The sequence below is a fragment of the Podarcis cretensis genome (genome assembly GCF_951804945.1).
Source record: "Podarcis cretensis genome assembly, chromosome: 16".
Taxonomy (NCBI): domain Eukaryota; kingdom Metazoa; phylum Chordata; class Lepidosauria; order Squamata; family Lacertidae; genus Podarcis; species Podarcis cretensis.
The window spans coordinates 28,549,969-28,556,501 of NC_137186.1; the positions used below are offsets into that span (position 1 = coordinate 28,549,969).

Consider the following 6,533-nt stretch of genomic DNA (forward strand, 5'->3'; position numbering starts at 1 on the left):
CCCATTTTACAGGTGAGGCTGACTGATAGTAATTTGCCCAGGCTCCCAAGTAATTCCATCACTGAGTCTGGATTTGAACACAGCTCTCACACAGGGCAGAAGAAGCTGCCTCATACCAGGCCAGACTCTCTCTCTCTGTCTATTCTAACTGGCTGGGGCTTTCCAGGAACTCTGGCAGAAATCATTCCCATGACCTATCTGGTCCTTTTAAGAGAGGCAGTCTTCTGGATGCAAGCTCTGCTGCTGGGGCCCTCCCCCCAAGTAGCCTGCTGTCTGTCTTTAGGGGATGGAAAACACACACACACACACACTCCCAAGGGCACTATCGAAAAGGAAAGTCTCCTGAATGGCCCTGATGGAAATTACATTAAGCAGCACTCTGTACAAGTGCACAGCTCCCACCAGGGCTCGATTTTGGTGTGGGTGGACCAGGTCTCTCTTGAAGAGAGCTATGAAGACTCCGACAGTGAGATTAGCAACAGAACTGGCCTCAAAACTTCTGGTGGCTAATGACAGGTCCTAAGAAATTGGCTCTTTACTGTTCCTAAATTTGCCAAGAAACCATGGGCAAGGATGCCCCCTGGTGTTTGCAAAACTAACAAGTTTATTAGCCGTTATTAATAGTGCCCTGATGAATCCATTCAGAACTATTCCAGCGAGGAAGAAAGTCACAAAGAGATTTTAGCTCATTTTAAAAATATTGTTTTGCTTTTATGATTTCTGTTATAGGACACTTTGACTGTAGGATGGGGTGGGGGAACCCTATGCATTTGAGGAGGCTTGCAAGCCCCAAAAGAGCCCTGTGTTCTTTTATTTCGCCAGTCCCAATCAGCTCGATCTTCCAATGCAGGGCAGATGTGGAGTTGTGGGGAGCTCAAAAAGGTCCCGGCTGAGCCAGGAGGTCCTTCCAGATGGCCCTGTCTTGTCTACCGAGCAATCATCTGAATCTGTTTGCGCACAAAGCCTGTGAGGGGTGAGATAATGTAGCATGAAGCCAAGGTTATGCCACAACGCATTCTATGGCATTTCCCCACCATCAACATACAGCATGCAGGGTGCTTTGGGGGCAGGGAGAGAGGAGTTGATTTCTTGCATCGGAGCTCCAGATCAACTGGATTTGCACAACTGGAGCTTGCTGGGATGGGACCGCGTCCCACAGGAATCACGAGACTGCCGTGTCTCCGAGCATGAGAGGCCTGCACTCTGCGAGGAAATAAGCCTTTCCTGCTGAAGACCTTTCTGTGGCCAGACCCTCCGCTGCTGCCTCTTTCCAGTCGAGGCTGACATGTTAACGGCACTCTGGGGAGGGAGGGGGCAGGTTTGGTGTAATGGGATAATAATATCGGCCTCCCATGCAGAGTGCTTCATTGCTGAGGCACGCCAGCTGCTAGGGCAGCACGCTTGTTGGCAAAGGGGAACGCATCGGTCATTTTGATGGCAGGAGGATGCAGGGAAAGTGGAAATGATTTATAGCATAACAAGGAGAAAAGACACTGGGCCATGTCAGGGTGTCAGGCTCCTGCCTAAGGCAGAGTGGTTGGGGGGGGCAGAGTGGGAGAGCTGGAGTCCTGGCCTCTGGATCAAACACTTCTCCATTAACTCTTGCCAGGGTCTTAAACGTAAAACGACTGTATTTTCTTATTTCTTTATTTATTAAATTTGTTTACCACCACCCTTCATCTCTAGATTTCAGGGCAGTTCACAGCATAAAAATACAAGATAAAAACAGAAGATACATAATAAGAACAAGAACAAAAGCATAACAAACCCATTGTGTGAAATGAATGTCGTCATCCTCCCCCCTTTTTTTTAAAGCAAAAAAGATCTGCCTCCTTCTGACCCACAGGATATTCTTTTCAGATTATTCATTTTAATTGCATGGACTCTGCAGCTCCTCCTGCACGTACTACAATTTGGACAAGGCCACTCTGCAAACAAACAAGCCATCAGAGGAGACGCTGCTGAAAGTTCATGCTAAGAATAGACAAGCGACTTGAAGAGAAGAGTTCAGCTATGTGACCCCTCCGCCCCCCGTTCGGAAGCTGGACACCAGACCCAGACCTGCGGCCTGCTGCCTTTCCTTTCTTCCTGCCCCCCATGTGTGCAGTTTGTATGGGGGGGGCGGGATGACCCCCCAGAGCACAGAAAGATTCTCAAGGTCTGTTCCCAGCCTGAGAATCACGCTTGGAAATGATCGGATGCTGGAAACGCCCCTGGGGACAAGATCGGCCAAACAGTCAAACTTGAGCTCAGTAACTAGATAACTAAGACTGCAATCCCACCCACACTTACCTGGGAGAAAGTCCCGCTGAAATCAGTGTGACTTAATAGCTTGGGATCATAAGGAGTTTTGCTTGGGCAAATATGCTGGGCCACTTTTATTAAGCCCTGAATTCACTCCTCTACTAACGGCAAGTTAGGGTTCATCCACATTTTCGCTTGACGCATATTGTATTGTGTACCGATTCCCCAGGGTATGAGACCTTTTCTCATTGTTCTTCAGCTGTGCCTTGCAAAAATATGATCTTACCTGCTGAATGGAATCTTGGTTAAGACTTTTCTGTGCATCAGCAGGTGACATACGATTTTCACAAGGTACAGCCACAGAACAACGAGAAAAGCTCTTGAATCTGGGGCATAATTAATTGGTATACAATAATGATCAAAATATGGGTGAAGCGAAAGTGTGGATGACCCCTTAGTGAGGATGGCCAAGGGCAGGGAGAGAAAAACAACTACAGTGGTACCTCGGGTTCCATACGCTTCAGGTTACATACGCTTCAGGTTACAGACTCTGCTAACCCAGAAATAGTGCTTCCGGTTAAGAACTTTGCTTCAGGATGAGAACAGAAATCGTGCTCCGGCGGCGTGGCGGCAGCAGGAGGCCCCATTAGCTAAAGTGGTGCTTCAGGTTAAGAACAGTTTCAGGTTAAGTACGGACCTCCGGAACGAATTAAGTACTTAACCCGAGGTACCACTGTACGAGACTTTTAGAAGATTTCTGAAGGCAGCCTTGTTTAGGGAAGCTTTTAATTTTTAGTAGGTTATTGTATTTTAATATTCTTTTGGAAGCCGCCCAGAGTGGCTGGGGAAACCCAGACAGATGGGGGAGTATAAATAAATTATTATTATTATTATTATTATTATTATTATTATTATTATTATGATTATTATTAACGCAGTGCCCTCCAGATGTTGCTGGCAATACAACTGCCACCAGCTCTCACCAGCCTATGGCCAGGGATGGAGGAGACTTGTTGTCCACCATGTTGGCTACCCCGGACTTGAGGGCCACATCTCTCCCCACCCCCCTGCTCCTGAGCCGCTTGTACATGAGAAGGTTTCTCTCTTCATCCTTTTCCAGGGTGTGCCTTACTACCACAGAAGCCACCAGTGCTGTTTGAAAAGCAACTCCCTCTGTGAGAGCTGATCCAATGAGGGCTTGTAGGGAACAACAGGAACACAATGAGAAGCTGCCTTTCTGCCTCTCCTGATTTGCAGAGGAGATGCTGCTGTGGGTCTCTTTCAGGGGTCAGAATGCTAATAGCTGTTTTCCCCTTAGTCCGCTTAAGAGGATGAGCAGGAGTGAGCTTCTCTCCAGAGCCGGCCCTACTACTGGACAAAGTAAGGTCACTGCTTCAGGTGGCAGGTGCTCAAGGGGGGGCAGCAGACCCCTTGCTCTTCCTCCTTGCTCTTCTGGTCATTTCCCCCTGTTGGAGGACAGAGCTGTGTTAGATCAAATGACTTTCCTCTCCTGAAAATTAAGGAACCCTCTCATGGTTACCCCATCAAACTCCCTCTTTTTATGCTTTATACTGTGGCAACAGAGGGACTAAAGCTTCCATTTCGAAGTCATGCTAGAAGAGGAGATTACTCACAGATTTTTTTTTTAAAAAAACTTCAATTAAAGTTAAATATTACTCATTCTTCCTCAGACACAGTTTTATTCAGGAGGCTTAATATTTAACTTGAAGAGCTTGTCAATAGCAGGCCCAAAGTTGCACTGTCCACCATGTAAAGAAAACAGGAAATCCTATACATAGAAACGTCCTATATTTTACCTTGTCAAACAAATAAAATACATGTGTTTATTTAATAACCTTCTCCACAAACAGAAGTAGTTACTGGCACGTGGGAATAGCAAGGTTTGGATTAGCCATTGCAAACCGGGTTCCTTTGAGATGTTTAGAACTACGACTCCCAGCAGGCATGGGCTGATGGGAGTTGTAGTCCTAAACATCTGGAGGGCACCCAGTTGGCATAGGGTGGTTTAAATGGCAGCTTCTCCTTGTACCTACTACAGGGACTAGCCTTTATTCACAGCCAATGTTCCTGTCTAAGATCCATGTCTAAAAGGGAGACTGCTTTTGTACAATGGCTCTTCACTGTGTTTGATCGGTCCCTTTGTTTGGAAGATTGATTCCTGTTCGCTCTAGGATGATTTTCCAGTGATAAGTGGGCACTCAAAAACCAACTTCTGAAAGCATGGTTAATCATTATGGCTGCTGGCGCTTGTAACGTGTCATAGCGCCGTTAAAGATAAGGTTCACGTAATGGCAAACATGACCTTGTATGGAAAACTTGTCTTGTTTTCACCCTGATTTGCCTTGGTAAAAATGTTATTAAAAAGGACCTTTCCTGTCAGCATGGGAGATATTTTGAAGTGGGGGTTATGACATAAAAAAATACCACCAAGTTAGAGTAGATCTACTAAAGGTAATAGAGTTTTACTTCAACTCCCGCCAAACACAGCATCGTACAACCATATTGATATGTTGTTGCTCAAGGAGACCATTGTAAACAAATCAAAACATAGGTTGGACTCTAAGAATCACTTGTAAAGTAAAGAAGTATATGGATAATTAAGAAAAATTGGAATTATGGAAAATGTACTGATATGTAGATTTGGAGAGAAATTGCTAATAGGATCCATGTGAAGGATGGGGGGGGGGGAGTCAAGAGATTCAGAGAATCTCATGAAATGATTATAATTGGTTGTAAAAGTTTATTTGTAAAAACCAATAAAAATATTTTCCCCAAAAAAGGTAGGTTGTCGCCCAAAATATCTGAAATGTACCAGGTTGTGGGTAGGTGGCTCTGAACAAAGCATCATACTGCCCCTCCCAAAACATTCTGCAAATGGCAATTTGGGTTTTCTACAGATTGCTGTTTGCTCCAAATGAGTGGTAAAGAATAGGTTTTTGCGGGGATGGCACTGGAGTAAAGAAAAGGCACTCGGATGCGGCACTTTAAAGCACAGATCTGACCTTAGAACTGTGCTACAAAAGGAAGTCTGGATAAGCCCCAAGGCACTCAAACAGAAATAAGAGCCAAAAAGCTTAGGAGTACGTCATAGGAGTGCGTCATTGGAGTACCAGACACTTAAAGCACTTTTAAAGCTCATGGCATCCTTAGCAAACTACAGTTCCCAGGATTATTTGGGGTGAATCCATGTGCTTTAAATGAATGCTGAATGCATGGTGTGGATGTGACCTTAGGAGGGAGGGAGGGAGGCAGGCCACACATTCACATCATATTTAAAGCACTATGACAACACTTTAAACAGTTATGGCTCCCCACAGAGAATCCTGGGAGCTGCAGTTTCTTAAGGGTGCTGAGAGTTGTTATGAGACCTTTTCTTCCTCTTGCAGAGGTGCAGTTTCCAGAGTGGTTTAACAATCAATCCCCAGGGAACTCTGAGAGTTTTTGGATCTGGGCCGATTGGAGAGTCCCCTAACAACTCACAGCACCCTTAACAAACTACAGCTCCCAGGATTCTTTGGAGGGGGAGCCATGATGGTTTGAAGTAGTATTTTATTAAATTATTTCATAAAAATTATACACCGTTTGATTGTAGAAAAACCTCCAAAACCTCCAAAAAGATAAAACAGGAAAATCAGGGAAATTTTACGATACATGCAGAAGTCCTTAACTCAAAGAGGATTTGAGACCCATCGGTTACCCTCACCTGGTTTAGCCGGCTGGTCAAAACTGTCTCCCAGAGCATGGCTTCTGCTGCATGCTGACAGCTTCTCGGAGCCACAGGTGAGAGCAGAGTGCAGGGTGGAGACCAAAGGTGGTCAAACAGCCCCAGGAGGAGCACAATGTGTCCCCCACCAGGGGTTTTTTGCTCAATTTTTGTATCCCCAAATTGGGGGTTGTCTTATACGCAGATGCTGAATTCACAGGGACGAGTTGCAGTTTGTTTGCCCCCAAAAAACTGATTTCTAAATTTTGGGTTTAAAAAAGTAGGCATCGTCTTATACATGGGGTCGTCATATACATGGGAAAATACAGTACTATTCCCTCCCCCTAACACCTCACTTTAACATGGGCGTAGCCAGGATTTATGGGGGGGGCAAGACACCCACCTTGGCTCTGTCTAGTAGATTTGGAATGAAAACAGTTGCTTTAAATTACCTTCTTTTAACTTCAGGTGCTCGGAAAAAAAATCTGTCAACATCTTTCTACGATTTCTACTTTTAGTTAAGTATTTTTATCTATTTGCCTAATTTAGGGGGTGGCAGCTACAC

General features: G+C 45.2%; 1 long non-coding RNA gene across 1 annotated transcript; it reads right to left on the minus strand.

The window, feature by feature from the left end:
- Positions 1–739: 739 nt before the first annotated feature.
- Positions 740–6,216, minus strand: LOC307205112. The gene is made up of 3 exons (XR_013833878.1): positions 5,969–6,216; positions 1,769–1,928; positions 740–964 (listed from the first exon to the last, which is right to left on the minus strand). It is a non-coding gene; the product is annotated as an uncharacterized lncRNA (long non-coding RNA).
- Positions 6,217–6,533: the final 317 nt, after the last annotated feature.